The following is a 13,473-nucleotide window of genomic DNA, read 5'->3' as shown; positions in this document are numbered from 1 at the left end:
CTACTACTACTACTAGTCGTTGGGTGTCAAGCGCGGTGGGAAAAGTCACACAGTAATCGTCAAAAATAAGAAAATGAGGTCATATAGATCACGTTCCCGCGTCATCCTTGTCACGTGGCGCAAAAATATATTTAAAAAGGGGAATGCAACACGAGGAGTTCCCAGGAGGTCACCCATCCTAGTACTACTCTCGCCCAAGCACGCTTAACTTTGGAGTTCTAATGAGATCCGGTGCTTTAGTGCTGGTATGATCGCATCCGACATGCAACTATCTATTTGTTCCTTATGCTTGCCCCTACTACTACTACTACTAGTAGTCGTTGGGTGTCAAGCGCGGTGGGAAAAGTCACACAGTAATCGTCAAAAATAAGAAAATGAGGTCATATAGATCACGGTCCCGCGTCATCCTTGTCACGTGGCGCAAAAATATATTTAAAAAGGGGAATGCAACACGAGGACTTCCCAGGAGGTCACCCATCCTAGTACTACTCTCGCCCAAGCACGCTTAACTTCGGAGTTCTGATGGGATCCGGTGCTTTAGTGCTGGTATGATCGCATCCGACATGCAACTATCTATTTGTTCCTTATGCTTGCCCCTACTACTACTACTACTACTACTACTACTACTACTACTACTACTACTACTACTACTACTACTAGTCGTTGGGTGTCAAGCGCGGTGGGAAAAGTCACACAGTAATCGTCAAAAAAAAGAAAATGAGGTCATATATATCACGCTCCCGCGTCATCCTTGTCACGTGGCGCAAAAATATATTTAAAAAGGGGAATGCAACACGAGGACTTCCCAGGAGGTCACCCATCCTAGTACTACTCTCGCCCAAGCACGCTTAACTTCAAAGTTCTGATGGGATCCGGTGCTTTAGTGCTGGTATGATCGCATCCGACATGCAACTATCTATTTGTTCCTTATGCTTGCCCCTACTACTACTACTACTACTGCTACTACTACTAGTCGTTGGGTGTCAAGCGCGGTGGGAAAAGTCACACAGTAATCGTCAAAAATAAGAAAATGAGGTCATATAGATCACGCTCCCGTGTCATCCTTGTCACGTGGCGCAAAAATATATTTAAAAAGGGGAATGCAACACGAGGACTTCCCAGGAGGTCACCTATCCTAGTACTACTCTCGCCCAAGCACGCTTAACTTCGGAGTTCTGATGGGATCCGGTGCTTTAGTGCTGGTATGATCGCATCCGACATGCAACTATCTATTTGTTCCTTATGCTTGCCCCTACTACTACTACTACTACTACTACTACTACTACTACCACTACTACTACTACTACTACTAGTCGTTGGGTGTCAAGCGCGGTGGGAAAAGTCACACAGTAATCGTCAAAAATAAGAAAATGAGGTCATATAGATCACGCTCCCGCGTCATCCTTGTCACGTGGCGCAAAAATATATTTAAAAAGGGGAATGCAACACGAGGACTTCCCAGGAGGTCACCCATCCTAGTACTACTCTCGCCCAAGCACGCTTAACTTCGGAGTTCTGATGGGATCCGGTGCTTTAATGCTGGTATGATCGCATCCGACATGCAACTATCTATTTGTTCCTTATGCTTGCCCCTACTACTATTACTACTACTACTACTACTACTACTACTACTACTACTACTACTACTACTAGTCGTTGGGTGTCAAGCGCGGTGGGAAAAGTCACACAGTAATCGTCAAAAATAAGAAAATGAGGTCATATAGATCACGGTCCCGCGTCATCCTTGTCACGTGGCGCAAAAATATATTTAAAAAGGGGAATGCAACACGAGGACTACCCAGGAGGTCACCCATCCTAGTACTACTCTCGCCCAAGCACGCTTAACTTCGGAGTTCTGATGGGATCCGGTGCTTTAGTGCTGGTATGATCGCATCCGACGTGCAACTATCTATTTGTTCCTTATGCTTGCCCCTACTACTACTACTACTACTAGTCGTTGGGTGTCAAGCGCGGTGGGAAAAGTCACACAGTAATCGTCAAAAATAAGAAAATGAGGTCAGATAGATCACGCTCCCGCGTCATCCTTGTCACGTGGCGCAAAAATATATTTAAAAAGGGGAATGCAACACCAGTACTTCCCAGGAGGTCACCCATCCTAGTACTACTCTCGCCCAAGCACGCTTAACTTCGGAGTTCTGATGGGATCCGGTGCTTTAGTGCTGGTATGATGGCATCCGACATGCAACTATCTATTTGTTCCTTATGCTTGCCCTACTACTACTACTACTACTATTAGTCGTTGGGTGTCAAGCGCGGTGGGAAAAGTCACACAGTAATCGTCAAAAATAAGAAAATGAGGTCATATAGATCACGGTCCCGCGTCATCCTTGTCACGTGGCGCAAAAATATATTTAAAAAGGGGAATGCAACACGAGGACTTCCCAGGAGGTCACCCATCCTAGTACTACTCTCGCCCAAGCACGCTTAACTTCGGAGTTCTGATGGAATCCGGTGCTTTAGTGCTGGTATGATCGCATCCGACATGCAACTATCTATTTGTTCCTTATGCTTGCCCCTACTACTACTACTACTACTACTACTACTACTACTACTACTACTACTACTACTAGTAGTTGTTGGGTGTCAAGCGCGGTGGGAAAAGTCACACAGTAATCGTCAAAAATAAGAAAATGAGGTCATATAGATCACGTTCCCGCGTCATCCTTGTCACGTGGCGCAAAAATATATTTAAAAAGGGGAATGCAACACGAGGACTTCCCAGGAGGTCACCCATCCTAGTACTACTCTCGCCCAAGCACGCTTAACTTCGGAGTTCTGATGGGATCCGGTGCTTTAGTGCTGGTATGATCGCATCCGACATGCAACTATCTATTTGTTCCTTATGCTTGCCCTACTACTACTACTACTACTATTAGTCGTTGGGTGTCAAGCGCGGTGGGAAAAGTCACACAGTAATCGTCAAATATAAGAAAATGAGGTCATATAGATCACGGTCCCGCGTCATCCTTGTCACGTGGCGCAAAAATATATTTAAAAAGGGAATGCAACACGAGGACTTCCCAAGAGGTCACCCATCCTAGTACTACTCTCGCCCAAGCACGCTTAACTTCGGAGTTCTGATGGGATCCGGTGCTTTAGTGCTGGTATGATCGCATCCGACATGCAACTATCTATTTGTTCCTTATGCTTGCCCCTACTACTACTACTACTACTACTACTACTAGTCGTTGGGTGTCAAGCGCGGTGGGAAAAGTCACACAGTAATCGTCAAAAATAAGAAAATGAGGTCATATAGATCACGTTCCCGCGTCATCCTTGTCACGTGGCGCAAAAATATATTTAAAAAGGGGAATGCAACACGAGGACTTCCCAGGAGGTCACCCATCCTAGTACTACTCTCGCCCAAGCACGCTTAACTTCGGAGTTCTGATGGGATCCGGTGCTTTAGTGCTGGTATGATCGCATCCGACATGCAACTATCTATTTGTTCCTTATGCTTGCCCCTACTACTACTACTACTACTACTAGTCGTTGGGTGTCAAGCGCGGTGGGAAAAGTCACACAGTAATCGTCAAAAATAAGAAAATGAGGTCATATAGATCACGCTCCCGCGTCATCCTTGTCACGTGGCGCAAAAATATATTTAAAAAGGGGAATGCAACACGAGGACTTCCCAGGAGGTGACCCATCCTAGTACTACTCTCGCCCAAGCACGCTTAACTTCGGAGTTCTGATGGGATCCGGTGCTTTAGTGCGGGTATGATCGCATCCGACATGCAACTATCTATTTGTTCCTTATGCTTGCCCCTACTACTACTAGTCGTTGGGTGTCAAGCGCGGTGGGAAAAGTCACACAGTAATCGTCAAAAATAAGAAAATGAGGTCATATAGATCACGCTCCCGCGTCATCCTTGTCACGTGGCGCAAAAATATATTTAAAAAGGGGAATGCAACACGAGGACTTCCCAGGAGGTCACCCATCCTAGTACTACTCTCGCCCAAGCACGCTTAACTTCGGAGTTCTGATGGGATCCTGTGCTTTAGTGCTGGTATGATCGCATCCGACATGCAACTATCTATTTGTTCCTTATGCTTGCCCCTACTACTACTACTAATACTACTACTACTACTATCCCGCGTCATCCTTGTCACGTGGCGCAAAAATATATTTAAAAACGGGAATGCAACACGAGGACTTCCCAGGAGGTCACCCATCCTAGTACTACTCTCGCCCAAGCACGCTTAACTTCAAAGTTCTAATGGGATCCGGTGCTTTAGTGCTGGTATGATCGCATCCGACATGCAACTATCTATTTGTTCCTTATGCTTGCCCCTACTACTACTACTACTACTGCTACTACTACTAGTCGTTGGGTGTCAAGCGCGGTGGGAAAAGTCACACAGTAATCGTCAAAAATAAGAAAATGAGGTCATATAGATCACGCTCCCGCGTCATCCTTGTCACGTGGCGCAAAAATATATTTAAAAAGGGGAATGCAACACGAGGACTTCCCAGGAGGTCACCTATCCTAGTACTACTCTCGCCCAAGCACGCTTAACTTCGGAGTTCTGATGGGATCCGGTGCTTTAGTGCTGGTATGATCGCATCCAACATGCAACTATCTATTTGTTCCTTATGCTTGCCCCTACTACTACTACTACTACTACCACTACTACTACTACTACTACTAGTCCTTGGGTGTCAAGCGCGGTGGGAGAAGTCACACAGTAATCGTCAAAAATAAGAAAATGAGGTCATATAGATCACGCTCCCGCGTCATCCTTGTCACGTGGCGCAAAAATATATTTAAAAAGGGGAATGCAACACGAGGACTTCCCAGGAGGTCACCCATCCTAGTACTACTCTCGCCCAAGCACGCTTAACTTCGGAGTTCTGATGGGATCCGGTGCTTTAATGCTGGTATGATCGCATCCGACATGCAACTATCTATTTGTTCCTTATGCTTGCCCCTACTACTATTACTACTACTACTACTACTACTACTACTACTACTACTACTAGTCGTTGGGTGTCAAGCGCGGTGGGAAAAGTCACACAATAATCGTCAAAAATAAGAAAATGAGGTCATATAGATCACGCTCCCGCGTCATCCTTGTCACGTGGCGCAAAAATATATTTAAAAAGGGGAATGCAACACGAGGACTTCCTAGGAGGTCACCTATCCTAGTACTACTCTCGCCCAAGCACGCTTAACTTCGGAGTTCTGATGGGATCCGGTGCTTTAGTGCTGGTATGATCGCATCCGACATGCAACTATCTATTTGTTCCTTATGCTTGCCCCTACTACTACTACTACTACTACTACTACTACTACTACTAGTCGTTGGGTGTCAAGCGCGGTGGGAAAAGTCACACAGTAATCGTCAAAAATAAGAAAATGAGGTCATATAGATCACGTTCCCGCGTCATCCTTGTCACGTGGCGCAAAAATATATTTAAAAAGGGGAATGCAACACGAGGACTTCCCAGGAGGTCACCCATCCTAGTACTACTCTCGCCCAAGCACGCTTAACTTCGGAGTTCTGATGGGATCCGGTGCTTTAATGCTGGTATGATCGCATCCGACATGCAACTATCTATTTGTTCCTTATGCTTGCCCCTACTACTATTACTACTACTACTACTACTACTACTACTACTACTACTACTAGTACTACTACTAGTCGTTGGGTGTCAAGCGCGGTGGGAAAAGTCACACAGTAATCGTCAAAAATAAGAAAATGAGGTCATATAGATCACGGTCCCGCGTCATCCTTGTCACGTGGCGCAAAAATATATTTAAAAAGGGGAATGCAACACGAGGACTTCCCAGGAGGTCACCCATCCTAGTACTACTCTCGCCCAAGCACGCTTAACTTCGGAGTTCTGATGGGATCCGGTGCTTTAGTGCTGGTATGATGGCATCCGACATGCAACTATCTATTTGTTCCTTATGCTTGCCCTACTACTACTACCACTACTATTAGTCGTTGGGTGTCAAGCGCGGTGGGAAAAGTCACACAGTAATCGTCAAAAATAAGAAAATGAGGTCATATAGATCACGGTCCCGCGTCATCCTTGTCACGTGGCGCAAAAATATATTTAAAAAGGGGAATGCAACACGAGGACTTCCCAGGAGGTCACCCATCCTAGTACTACTCTCGCCCAAGCACGCTTAACTTCGGAGTTCTGATGGGATCCGGTGCTTTAGTGCTGGTATGATCGCATCCGACATGCAACTATCTATTTGTTCCTTATGCTTGCCCCTACTACTACTACTACTACTACTAGTCGTTGGGTGTCAAGCGCGGTGGGAAAAGTCACACAGTAATCGTCAAAAATAAGAAAATGAGGTCATATAGATCACGTTCCCGCGTCATCCTTGTCACGTGGCGCAAAAATATATTTAAAAAGGGGAATGCAACACGAGGACTTCCCAGGAGGTCACCCATCCTAGTACTACTCTCGCCCAAGCACGCTTAACTTCGGAGTTCTGATGGGATCCGATGCTTTAGTGCTGGTATGATCGCATCCGACATGCAACTATTTATTTGTTCCTTATGCTTGCCCCTACTACTACTACTACTACTAGTCGTTGGGTGTCAAGCGCGGTGGGAAAAGTCACACAGTAATCGTCAAAAATAAGAAAATGAGGTCATATAGATCACGGTCCCGCGTCATCCTTGTCACGTGGCGCAAAAATATATTTAAAAAGGGGAATGCAACACGAGGACTTCCCAGGAGGTCACCCATCCTAGTACTACTCTCGCCCAAGCACGCTTAACTTCGGAGTTCTGATGGGATCCGGTGCTTTAGTGCTGGTATGATCGCATCCCACATGCAACTATCTATTTGTTCCTTATGCTTGCCCCTACTACTACTACTACTACTACTACTACTACTACTACTACTACTACTACTAGCCGTTGGGTGTCAAGCGCGGTGGGAAAAGTCACACAGTAATCGTCAAAAATAAGAAAATGAGGTCATATAGATCACGTTCCCGCGTCATCCTTGTCACGTGGCGCAAAAATATATTTAAAAAGGGGAATGCAACACGAGGACTTCCCAGGAGGTCACCCATCCTAGTACTACTCTCGCCCAAGCACGCTTAACTTCGGAGTTCTGATGGGATCCGGTGCTTTAGTGCTGGTATGATCGCATCCGACATGCAACTATCTATTTGTTCCTTATGCTTGCCCCTACTACAATACTACTAGTCGTTGGGTGTCAAGCGCGGTGGGAAAAGTCACACAGTAATCGTCAAAAATAAGAAAAGGAGGTCATATAGATCACGGTCCCGCGTCATCCTTGTCACGTGGCGCAAAAATATATTTAAAAAGGGGAATGCAACACGAGGACTTCCCAGGAGGTCACCCATCCTAGTACTACTCTCGCCCAAGCACGATTAACTTCGGAGTTCTGATGGGATCCGATGCTTTAGTGCTGGTATGATCGCATCCGACATGCAACTATCTATTTGTTCCTTATGCTTGCCCCAACTACTACTACTACTACTACTAGTCGTTGGGTGTCAAGCGCGGTGGGAAAAGTCACACAGTAATCGTCAAAAATAAGAAAATGAGGTCATATAGATCACGGTCCCGCGTCATCCTTGTCACGTGGCGCAAAAATATATTTAAAAAGGGGAATGCAACACGAGGACTTCCCAGGAGGTGACCCATCCTAGTACTACTCTCGCCCAAGCACGCTTAACTTCGGAGTTCTGATGGGATCCGGTGCTTTAGTGCTGGTATGATCGCATCCGACATGCAACTATCTATTTGTTCCTTATGCTTGCCCCTACTACTACTAGTCGTTGGGTGTCAAGCGCGGTGGGAAAAGTCACACAGTAATCGTCAAAAATAAGAAAATGAGGTCATATAGATCACGCTCCCGCGTCATCCTTGTCACGTGGCGCAAAAATATATTTAAAAAGGGGAATGCAACACGAGGACTTCCCAGGAGGTCACCCATCCTAGTACTACTCTCGCCCAAGCACGCTTAACTTCGAAGTTCTGATGGGATCCGGTGCTTTAGTGCTGGTATGATCGCATCCGACATGCAACTATCTATTTGTTCCTTATGCTTGCCCCTACTACTACTACTACTACTACTACTAGTCGTTGGGTGTCAAGCGCGGTGGGAAAAGTCACACAGTAATCGTCAAAAATAAGAAAATAAGGTCATATAGATCACGGTCCCGCGACATCCTTGTCACGTGGCGCAAAAATATATTTAAAAAGGGGAATGCAACACGAGGACTTCCCAGGAGGTGACCCATCCTAGTACTACTCTCGCCCAAGCACGCTTAACTTCGGAGTTCTGATGGGATCCGGTGCTTTAGTGCTGGTATGATCGCATCCGACATGCAACTATCTATTTGTTCCTTATGCTTGCCCCTACTACTACTACTACTACTACTACTACTAGTCGTTGGGTGTCAAGCGCGGTGGGAAAAGTCACACAGTAATCGTCAAAAATAAGAAAATGAGGTCATATAGATCACGGTCCCGCGTCATCCTTGTCACGTGGCGCAAAAATATATTTAAAAAGGGGAATGCAACACGAGGACTTCCCAGGAGGTGACCCATCCTAGTACTACTCTCGCCCAAGCACGCTTAACTTCGGAGTTCTGATGGGATCCGGTGCTTTAGTGCTGGTATGATCGCATCCGACATGCAACTATCTATTTGTTCCTTATGCTTGCCCCTACTACTACTAGTCGTTGGGTGTCAAGCGCGGTGGGAAAATTCACACAGTAATCGTCAAAAATAAGAAAATGAGGTCATATAGATCACGCTCCCGCGTCATCCTTGTCACGTGGCGCAAAAATATATTTAAAAAGGGGAATGCAACACGAGGACTTCCCAGGAGGTCACCCATCCTAGTACTAATCTCGCCCAAGCACGCTTAACTTCGAAGTTCTGATGGGATCCGGTGCTTTAGTGCTGGTATGATCGCATCCGACATGCAACTATCTATTTGTTCCTTATGCTTGCCCCTACTACTACTACTACTACTAGTCGTTGGGTGTCAAGCGCGGTGGGAAAAGTCACACAGTAATCGTCAAAAATAAGAAAATGAGGTCATATAGATCACGGTCCCGCGACATCCTTGTCACGTGGCGCAAAAATATATTTAAAAAGGGGAATGCAACACGAGGACTTCCCAGGAGGTGACCCATCCTAGTACTACTCTCGCCCAAGCACGCTTAACTTCGGAGTTCTGATGGGATCCGGTGCTTTAGTGCTGGTATGATCGCATCCGACATGCAACTATCTATTTGTTCCTTATGCTTGCCCCTACTACTACTACTACTACTACTACTACTACTAGTCGTTGGGTGTCAAGCGCGGTGGGAAAAGTCACACAGTAATCGTCAAAAATAAGAAAATGAGGTCATATAGATCACGGTCCCGCGTCATCCTTGTCACGTGGCGCAAAAATATATTTAAAAAGGGGAATGCAACACGAGGACTTCCCAGGAGGTGACCCATCCTAGTACTACTCTCGCCCAAGCACGCTTAACTTCGGAGTTCTGATGGGATCCGGTGCTTTAGTGCTGGTATGATCGCATCCGACATGCAACTATCTATTTGTTCCTTATGCTTGCCCCTACTACTACTAGTCGTTGGGTGTCAAGCGCGGTGGGAAAAGTCACACTGTAATCGTCAAAAATAAGAAAATGAGGTCATATAGATCACGCTCCCGCGTCATCCTTGTCACGTGGCGCAAAAATATATTTAAAAAGGGGAATGCAACACGAGGACTTCCCAGGAGGTCACCCATCCTAGTACTACTCTCGCCCAAGCACGCTTAACTTCGAAGTTCTGATGGGATCCGGTGCTTTAGTGCTGGTATGATCGCATCCGACATGCAACTATCTATTTGTTCCTTATGCTTGCCCCTACTACTACTACTACTACTGCTACTACTACTAATTGTTGGGTGTCAAGCGCGGTGGGAAAAGTCACACAGTAATCGTCAAAAATAAGAAAATGAGGTCATATAGATCACGCTCCCGCGTCATCCTTGTCACGTGGCGCAAAAATATATTTAAAAAGGGGAATGCAACACGAGGACTTCCCACGAGGTCACCCATCCTAGTACTACTCTCGCCCAAGCACGCTTAACTTCGGAGTTCTGATGGGATCCGGTGATTTAGTGCTGGTATGATCACATCCGACATGCAACTATCTATTTGTTCCTTATGCTTGCCCCTACTACTACTACTACTACTAGTCGTTGGGTGTCAAGCGCGGTGGGAAAAGTCACACAGTAATCGTCAAAAATAAGAAAATGAGGTCATATAGATCACGGTCCCGCGTCATCCTTGTCACGTGGCGCAAAAATATATTTAAAAAGGGGAATGCAACACGAGGACTTCCCAGGAGGTCACCCATCCTAGTACTACTCTCGCCCAAGCACGCTTAACTTCGGAGTTCTGATGGGATCCGGTGCTTTAGTGCTGGTATGATCGCATCCGACATGCAACTATCTATTTGTTCCTTATGCTTGCCCCTACTACTACTACTACTACTACTAGTAGTCGTTGGGTGTCAAGCGCGGTGGAAAAAGTCACACAGTAATCGTCAAAAATAAGAAAATGAGGTCATATAGATCACGCTCCCGCGTCATCCTTGTCACGTGGCGCAAAAATATATTTAAAAAGGGGAATGCAACACAAGGACTTCCCAGGAGGTCACCCATCCTAGTAGTCCCATCCTAGTACTACTCTCGCCCAAGCACGCTTAACTTCAGAGTTCTGATGGGATCCGGTGCTTTAGTGCTGGTATGATCGCATCCGACATGCAACTATCTATTTGTTCCTTATGCTTGCCCCTACCACTACTACTACTACTACTACTACTACTACTACTACTAGTCGTTGGGTGTCAAGCGCGGTGGGAAAAGTCACACAGTAATCATCAAAAATAAGAAAATGAGGTCATATAGATCACGGTCCCGCGTCATCCTTGTCACGTGGCGCAAAAATATATTTAAAAAGGGGAATGCACCACGAGGACTTCCCAGGAGGTCACCCATCCTAGTACTACTCTCGCCCAAGCACGCTTAACTTCGAAGTTCTGATGGGATCCGGTGCTTTAGTGCTGGTATAATCGCATCCGACATGCAACTATCTATTTGTTCCTTATGCTTGCCCCTACTACTACTACTACTACTACCACTACTACTACTACTACTAGTCGTTGGGTGTCAAGCGCGGTGGGAAAAGTCACACAGTAATCGTCAAAAATAAGAAAATGAGGTCATATAGATCACGGTCCCGCGTCATCCTTGTCACGTGGCGCAAAAATATATTTAAAAAGGGGAATGCAACACGAGGACTTCCCAGAAGGTCACCCATCCTAGTACTACTCTCGCCCAAGCACGCTTAACTTCGGAATTCTGATGGGATCCGGTGCTTTAGTGCTGGTATGATCGCATCCGACATGCAACTATCTATTTGTTCCTTATGCTTGCCCCTACTACTACTACTACTACTACTACTACTAGTCGTTGGGTGTCAAGCGCGGTGGGAAAAGTCACACAGTAATCGTCAAAAATAAGAAAATGAGGTCATATAGATCACGCTCCCGCGTCATCCTTGTCACGTGGCGCAAAAATATATTTAAAAAGGGGAATGCAACACGAGGACTTCCCAGGAGGTCACCCATCCTAGTACTAGTCTCGCCCAAGCACGCTTAACTTCGGAGTTCTGATGGGATCCGGTGCTTTAGTGCTGGTATGATCGCATCCGACATGCAACTATCTATTTGTTCCTTATGCTTGCCCCTACTACTACTACTACTAGTACTACTACTACTACTACTAGTCGTTGGGTGTCAAGCGCGGTGGGAAAAGTCACACAGTAATCGTCAAAAATAAGAAAATGAGGTCATATAGATCACGCTCCCGCGTCATCCTTGTCACGTGGCGCAAAAATATATTTAAAAAGGGGAATGCAACACGAGGACTTCCCAGGAGGTCACCCATCCTAGTACTACTCTCGCCCAAGCACGCTTAACTTCGGAGTTCTGATGGGATCCGGTGCTTTAGTGCTGGTATGATCGCATCCGACATGCAACTATCTATTTGTTCCTTATGCTTGCCCCTACTACTACTACTACTAGTACTACTACTACTACTACTACTACTAGTCGTTGGGTGTCAAGCGCGGTGGGAAAAGTCACACAGTAATCGTCAAAAATAAGAAAATGAGGTCATATAGATCACACTCCCGCGTCATCCTTGTCACGTGGCGCAAAAATATATTTAAAAAGGGGAATGCAACACGAGGACTTCCCAGGAGGTCACCCATCCTAGTACTACTCTCGCCCAAGCACGCTTAACTTCGGAATTCTGATGGGATCCGATGCTTTAGTGCTGGTATGATCGCATCCGACATGCAACTATCTATTTGTTCCTTATGCTTGCCCCTACTACTACTACTACTACTACTACTACTACTACTAGTAGTCGTTGGGTGTCAAGCGCGGTGGGAAAAGTCACACAGTAATCGTCAAAAATAAGAAAATGAGGTCATATAGATCACGCTCCCGCGTCATCCTTGTCACGTGGCGCAAAAATATATTTAAAAAGGGGAATGCAACACGAGGACTTCCCAGGAGGTCACCCATCCTAGTACTACTCTCGCCCAAGCACGCTTAACTTCGGAGTTCTGATGGGATCCGGTGCTTTAGTGCTGGTATGATTGCATCCAACATGCAACTATCTATTTGTTCCTTATGCTTGCCCCTACTACTACTACTACTAGTACTACTACTACTACTACTACTACTAGTCGTTGGGTGTCAAGCGCGGTGGGAAAAGTCACACAGTAATCGTCAAAAATAAGAAAATGAGGTCATATAGATCACGCTCCCGCGTCATCCTTGTCACGTGGCGCAAAAATATATTTAAAAAGGGGAATGCAACACGAGGACTTCCCAGGAGGTCACCCATCCTAGTACTACTCTCGCCCAAGCACGCTTAACTTCGGAGTTCTGATGGGATCCGGTGCTTTAGTGCTGGTATGATCGCATCCGACATGCAACTATCTATTTGTTCCTTATGCTTGCCCCTACTACTACTACTACTAGTACTACTACTACTACTACTACTACTACTACTAGTAGTCGTTGGGTGTCAAGCGCGGTGGGAAAAGTCACACAGTAATCGTCAAAAATAAGAAAATGAGGTCATATAGATCACGCTCCCGCGTCATCCTTGTCACGTGGCGCAAAAATATATTTAAAAAGGGGAATGCAACACGAGGACTTCCCAGGAGGTCACCCATCCTACTACTACTCTCGCCCAAGCACGCTTAACTTCGGAGTTCTGATGGGATCCGATGCTTTAGTGCTGGTATGATCGCATCCGACATGCAACTATCTATTTGTTCCTTATGCTTGCCCCTACTACTACTAGTCGTTGGGTGTCAAGCGCGGTGGGAAAAGTCACACAGTAATCGTCAAAAATAAGAA

The 13,473-nt window shown here is 45.9% G+C and overlaps 42 non-coding genes and 1 pseudogene across 42 annotated transcripts; all 43 read right to left on the bottom strand.

The window, feature by feature from the left end:
• Positions 1 to 140: 140 nt before the first annotated feature.
• On the bottom strand, positions 141 to 259 carry LOC123438560. Its single transcript, XR_006629695.1, has one exon. It is a non-coding gene; the product is annotated as a 5S ribosomal RNA (ribosomal RNA).
• Positions 260 to 441: 182 nt separating this feature from the next.
• LOC123434428 lies at positions 442 to 560 on the bottom strand. The gene has a single exon (XR_006625710.1). It is a non-coding gene; the product is annotated as a 5S ribosomal RNA (ribosomal RNA).
• Positions 561 to 784: 224 nt separating this feature from the next.
• Positions 785 to 903, bottom strand: LOC123438175. Its single transcript, XR_006629334.1, has one exon. It is a non-coding gene; the product is annotated as a 5S ribosomal RNA (ribosomal RNA).
• Positions 904 to 1,097: 194 nt separating this feature from the next.
• LOC123437040 lies at positions 1,098 to 1,216 on the bottom strand. The gene has a single exon (XR_006628243.1). It is a non-coding gene; the product is annotated as a 5S ribosomal RNA (ribosomal RNA).
• A 221-nt stretch (positions 1,217 to 1,437) lies between these two features.
• LOC123435293 lies at positions 1,438 to 1,556 on the bottom strand. Its single transcript, XR_006626548.1, has one exon. It is a non-coding gene; the product is annotated as a 5S ribosomal RNA (ribosomal RNA).
• Positions 1,557 to 1,777: 221 nt separating this feature from the next.
• On the bottom strand, positions 1,778 to 1,896 carry LOC123437134. The gene has a single exon (XR_006628331.1). It is a non-coding gene; the product is annotated as a 5S ribosomal RNA (ribosomal RNA).
• A 182-nt stretch (positions 1,897 to 2,078) lies between these two features.
• On the bottom strand, positions 2,079 to 2,197 carry LOC123432516. Its single transcript, XR_006624094.1, has one exon. It is a non-coding gene; the product is annotated as a 5S ribosomal RNA (ribosomal RNA).
• A 184-nt stretch (positions 2,198 to 2,381) lies between these two features.
• Positions 2,382 to 2,500, bottom strand: LOC123435916. The gene has a single exon (XR_006627159.1). It is a non-coding gene; the product is annotated as a 5S ribosomal RNA (ribosomal RNA).
• A 218-nt stretch (positions 2,501 to 2,718) lies between these two features.
• On the bottom strand, positions 2,719 to 2,837 carry LOC123434416. The gene has a single exon (XR_006625697.1). It is a non-coding gene; the product is annotated as a 5S ribosomal RNA (ribosomal RNA).
• Positions 2,838 to 3,020: 183 nt separating this feature from the next.
• Positions 3,021 to 3,139, bottom strand: LOC123434956. The gene has a single exon (XR_006626220.1). It is a non-coding gene; the product is annotated as a 5S ribosomal RNA (ribosomal RNA).
• Positions 3,140 to 3,330: 191 nt separating this feature from the next.
• LOC123434405 lies at positions 3,331 to 3,449 on the bottom strand. The gene has a single exon (XR_006625686.1). It is a non-coding gene; the product is annotated as a 5S ribosomal RNA (ribosomal RNA).
• A 185-nt stretch (positions 3,450 to 3,634) lies between these two features.
• LOC123437220 lies at positions 3,635 to 3,753 on the bottom strand. The gene has a single exon (XR_006628412.1). It is a non-coding gene; the product is annotated as a 5S ribosomal RNA (ribosomal RNA).
• A 173-nt stretch (positions 3,754 to 3,926) lies between these two features.
• On the bottom strand, positions 3,927 to 4,045 carry LOC123437192. Its single transcript, XR_006628386.1, has one exon. It is a non-coding gene; the product is annotated as a 5S ribosomal RNA (ribosomal RNA).
• Positions 4,046 to 4,160: 115 nt separating this feature from the next.
• On the bottom strand, positions 4,161 to 4,279 carry LOC123438737. The gene has a single exon (XR_006629862.1). It is a non-coding gene; the product is annotated as a 5S ribosomal RNA (ribosomal RNA).
• A 194-nt stretch (positions 4,280 to 4,473) lies between these two features.
• Positions 4,474 to 4,592, bottom strand: LOC123437039. The gene has a single exon (XR_006628242.1). It is a non-coding gene; the product is annotated as a 5S ribosomal RNA (ribosomal RNA).
• A 206-nt stretch (positions 4,593 to 4,798) lies between these two features.
• On the bottom strand, positions 4,799 to 4,917 carry LOC123435292. Its single transcript, XR_006626547.1, has one exon. It is a non-coding gene; the product is annotated as a 5S ribosomal RNA (ribosomal RNA).
• A 212-nt stretch (positions 4,918 to 5,129) lies between these two features.
• LOC123438395 lies at positions 5,130 to 5,248 on the bottom strand. The gene has a single exon (XR_006629539.1). It is a non-coding gene; the product is annotated as a 5S ribosomal RNA (ribosomal RNA).
• A 200-nt stretch (positions 5,249 to 5,448) lies between these two features.
• Positions 5,449 to 5,567, bottom strand: LOC123435291. The gene has a single exon (XR_006626546.1). It is a non-coding gene; the product is annotated as a 5S ribosomal RNA (ribosomal RNA).
• A 224-nt stretch (positions 5,568 to 5,791) lies between these two features.
• On the bottom strand, positions 5,792 to 5,910 carry LOC123437469. Its single transcript, XR_006628647.1, has one exon. It is a non-coding gene; the product is annotated as a 5S ribosomal RNA (ribosomal RNA).
• A 184-nt stretch (positions 5,911 to 6,094) lies between these two features.
• LOC123434392 lies at positions 6,095 to 6,213 on the bottom strand. The gene has a single exon (XR_006625675.1). It is a non-coding gene; the product is annotated as a 5S ribosomal RNA (ribosomal RNA).
• A 185-nt stretch (positions 6,214 to 6,398) lies between these two features.
• LOC123436392 lies at positions 6,399 to 6,517 on the bottom strand. Its single transcript, XR_006627618.1, has one exon. It is a non-coding gene; the product is annotated as a 5S ribosomal RNA (ribosomal RNA).
• Positions 6,518 to 6,699: 182 nt separating this feature from the next.
• On the bottom strand, positions 6,700 to 6,818 carry LOC123434379. Its single transcript, XR_006625663.1, has one exon. It is a non-coding gene; the product is annotated as a 5S ribosomal RNA (ribosomal RNA).
• A 212-nt stretch (positions 6,819 to 7,030) lies between these two features.
• LOC123434367 lies at positions 7,031 to 7,149 on the bottom strand. Its single transcript, XR_006625652.1, has one exon. It is a non-coding gene; the product is annotated as a 5S ribosomal RNA (ribosomal RNA).
• A 178-nt stretch (positions 7,150 to 7,327) lies between these two features.
• Positions 7,328 to 7,446, bottom strand: LOC123438374. The gene has a single exon (XR_006629519.1). It is a non-coding gene; the product is annotated as a 5S ribosomal RNA (ribosomal RNA).
• Positions 7,447 to 7,631: 185 nt separating this feature from the next.
• LOC123435647 lies at positions 7,632 to 7,750 on the bottom strand. Its single transcript, XR_006626893.1, has one exon. It is a non-coding gene; the product is annotated as a 5S ribosomal RNA (ribosomal RNA).
• Positions 7,751 to 7,923: 173 nt separating this feature from the next.
• Positions 7,924 to 8,042, bottom strand: LOC123436464. The gene has a single exon (XR_006627687.1). It is a non-coding gene; the product is annotated as a 5S ribosomal RNA (ribosomal RNA).
• A 188-nt stretch (positions 8,043 to 8,230) lies between these two features.
• On the bottom strand, positions 8,231 to 8,349 carry LOC123435646. The gene has a single exon (XR_006626891.1). It is a non-coding gene; the product is annotated as a 5S ribosomal RNA (ribosomal RNA).
• A 191-nt stretch (positions 8,350 to 8,540) lies between these two features.
• On the bottom strand, positions 8,541 to 8,659 carry LOC123435645. The gene has a single exon (XR_006626890.1). It is a non-coding gene; the product is annotated as a 5S ribosomal RNA (ribosomal RNA).
• Positions 8,660 to 8,832: 173 nt separating this feature from the next.
• On the bottom strand, positions 8,833 to 8,951 carry LOC123437164. Its single transcript, XR_006628359.1, has one exon. It is a non-coding gene; the product is annotated as a 5S ribosomal RNA (ribosomal RNA).
• Positions 8,952 to 9,133: 182 nt separating this feature from the next.
• LOC123435644 lies at positions 9,134 to 9,252 on the bottom strand. Its single transcript, XR_006626889.1, has one exon. It is a non-coding gene; the product is annotated as a 5S ribosomal RNA (ribosomal RNA).
• A 194-nt stretch (positions 9,253 to 9,446) lies between these two features.
• LOC123435643 lies at positions 9,447 to 9,565 on the bottom strand. Its single transcript, XR_006626888.1, has one exon. It is a non-coding gene; the product is annotated as a 5S ribosomal RNA (ribosomal RNA).
• Positions 9,566 to 9,738: 173 nt separating this feature from the next.
• LOC123436462 lies at positions 9,739 to 9,857 on the bottom strand. Its single transcript, XR_006627685.1, has one exon. It is a non-coding gene; the product is annotated as a 5S ribosomal RNA (ribosomal RNA).
• Positions 9,858 to 10,051: 194 nt separating this feature from the next.
• Positions 10,052 to 10,170, bottom strand: LOC123437393. The gene has a single exon (XR_006628576.1). It is a non-coding gene; the product is annotated as a 5S ribosomal RNA (ribosomal RNA).
• A 182-nt stretch (positions 10,171 to 10,352) lies between these two features.
• LOC123434356 lies at positions 10,353 to 10,471 on the bottom strand. Its single transcript, XR_006625641.1, has one exon. It is a non-coding gene; the product is annotated as a 5S ribosomal RNA (ribosomal RNA).
• Positions 10,472 to 10,659: 188 nt separating this feature from the next.
• LOC123433235 lies at positions 10,660 to 10,792 on the bottom strand (annotated as a pseudogene).
• Positions 10,793 to 10,995: 203 nt separating this feature from the next.
• Positions 10,996 to 11,114, bottom strand: LOC123431744. The gene has a single exon (XR_006623332.1). It is a non-coding gene; the product is annotated as a 5S ribosomal RNA (ribosomal RNA).
• Positions 11,115 to 11,317: 203 nt separating this feature from the next.
• On the bottom strand, positions 11,318 to 11,436 carry LOC123437360. The gene has a single exon (XR_006628544.1). It is a non-coding gene; the product is annotated as a 5S ribosomal RNA (ribosomal RNA).
• Positions 11,437 to 11,627: 191 nt separating this feature from the next.
• LOC123435281 lies at positions 11,628 to 11,746 on the bottom strand. Its single transcript, XR_006626537.1, has one exon. It is a non-coding gene; the product is annotated as a 5S ribosomal RNA (ribosomal RNA).
• A 200-nt stretch (positions 11,747 to 11,946) lies between these two features.
• LOC123434344 lies at positions 11,947 to 12,065 on the bottom strand. Its single transcript, XR_006625629.1, has one exon. It is a non-coding gene; the product is annotated as a 5S ribosomal RNA (ribosomal RNA).
• Positions 12,066 to 12,271: 206 nt separating this feature from the next.
• LOC123438590 lies at positions 12,272 to 12,390 on the bottom strand. Its single transcript, XR_006629726.1, has one exon. It is a non-coding gene; the product is annotated as a 5S ribosomal RNA (ribosomal RNA).
• A 200-nt stretch (positions 12,391 to 12,590) lies between these two features.
• LOC123434894 lies at positions 12,591 to 12,709 on the bottom strand. Its single transcript, XR_006626163.1, has one exon. It is a non-coding gene; the product is annotated as a 5S ribosomal RNA (ribosomal RNA).
• A 206-nt stretch (positions 12,710 to 12,915) lies between these two features.
• LOC123434333 lies at positions 12,916 to 13,034 on the bottom strand. The gene has a single exon (XR_006625618.1). It is a non-coding gene; the product is annotated as a 5S ribosomal RNA (ribosomal RNA).
• A 215-nt stretch (positions 13,035 to 13,249) lies between these two features.
• Positions 13,250 to 13,368, bottom strand: LOC123438428. The gene has a single exon (XR_006629570.1). It is a non-coding gene; the product is annotated as a 5S ribosomal RNA (ribosomal RNA).
• Between the last annotated feature and the right edge of the window lie 105 nt (positions 13,369 to 13,473).

Source organism: Hordeum vulgare, chromosome 2H, assembly GCF_904849725.1.
Source record: "Hordeum vulgare subsp. vulgare chromosome 2H, MorexV3_pseudomolecules_assembly, whole genome shotgun sequence".
NCBI lineage: Eukaryota > Viridiplantae > Streptophyta > Magnoliopsida > Poales > Poaceae > Hordeum > Hordeum vulgare.
The sequence above is the reverse complement of the archived record's forward strand: the minus strand, read 5'-3'. Positions and strand labels throughout refer to the sequence as shown.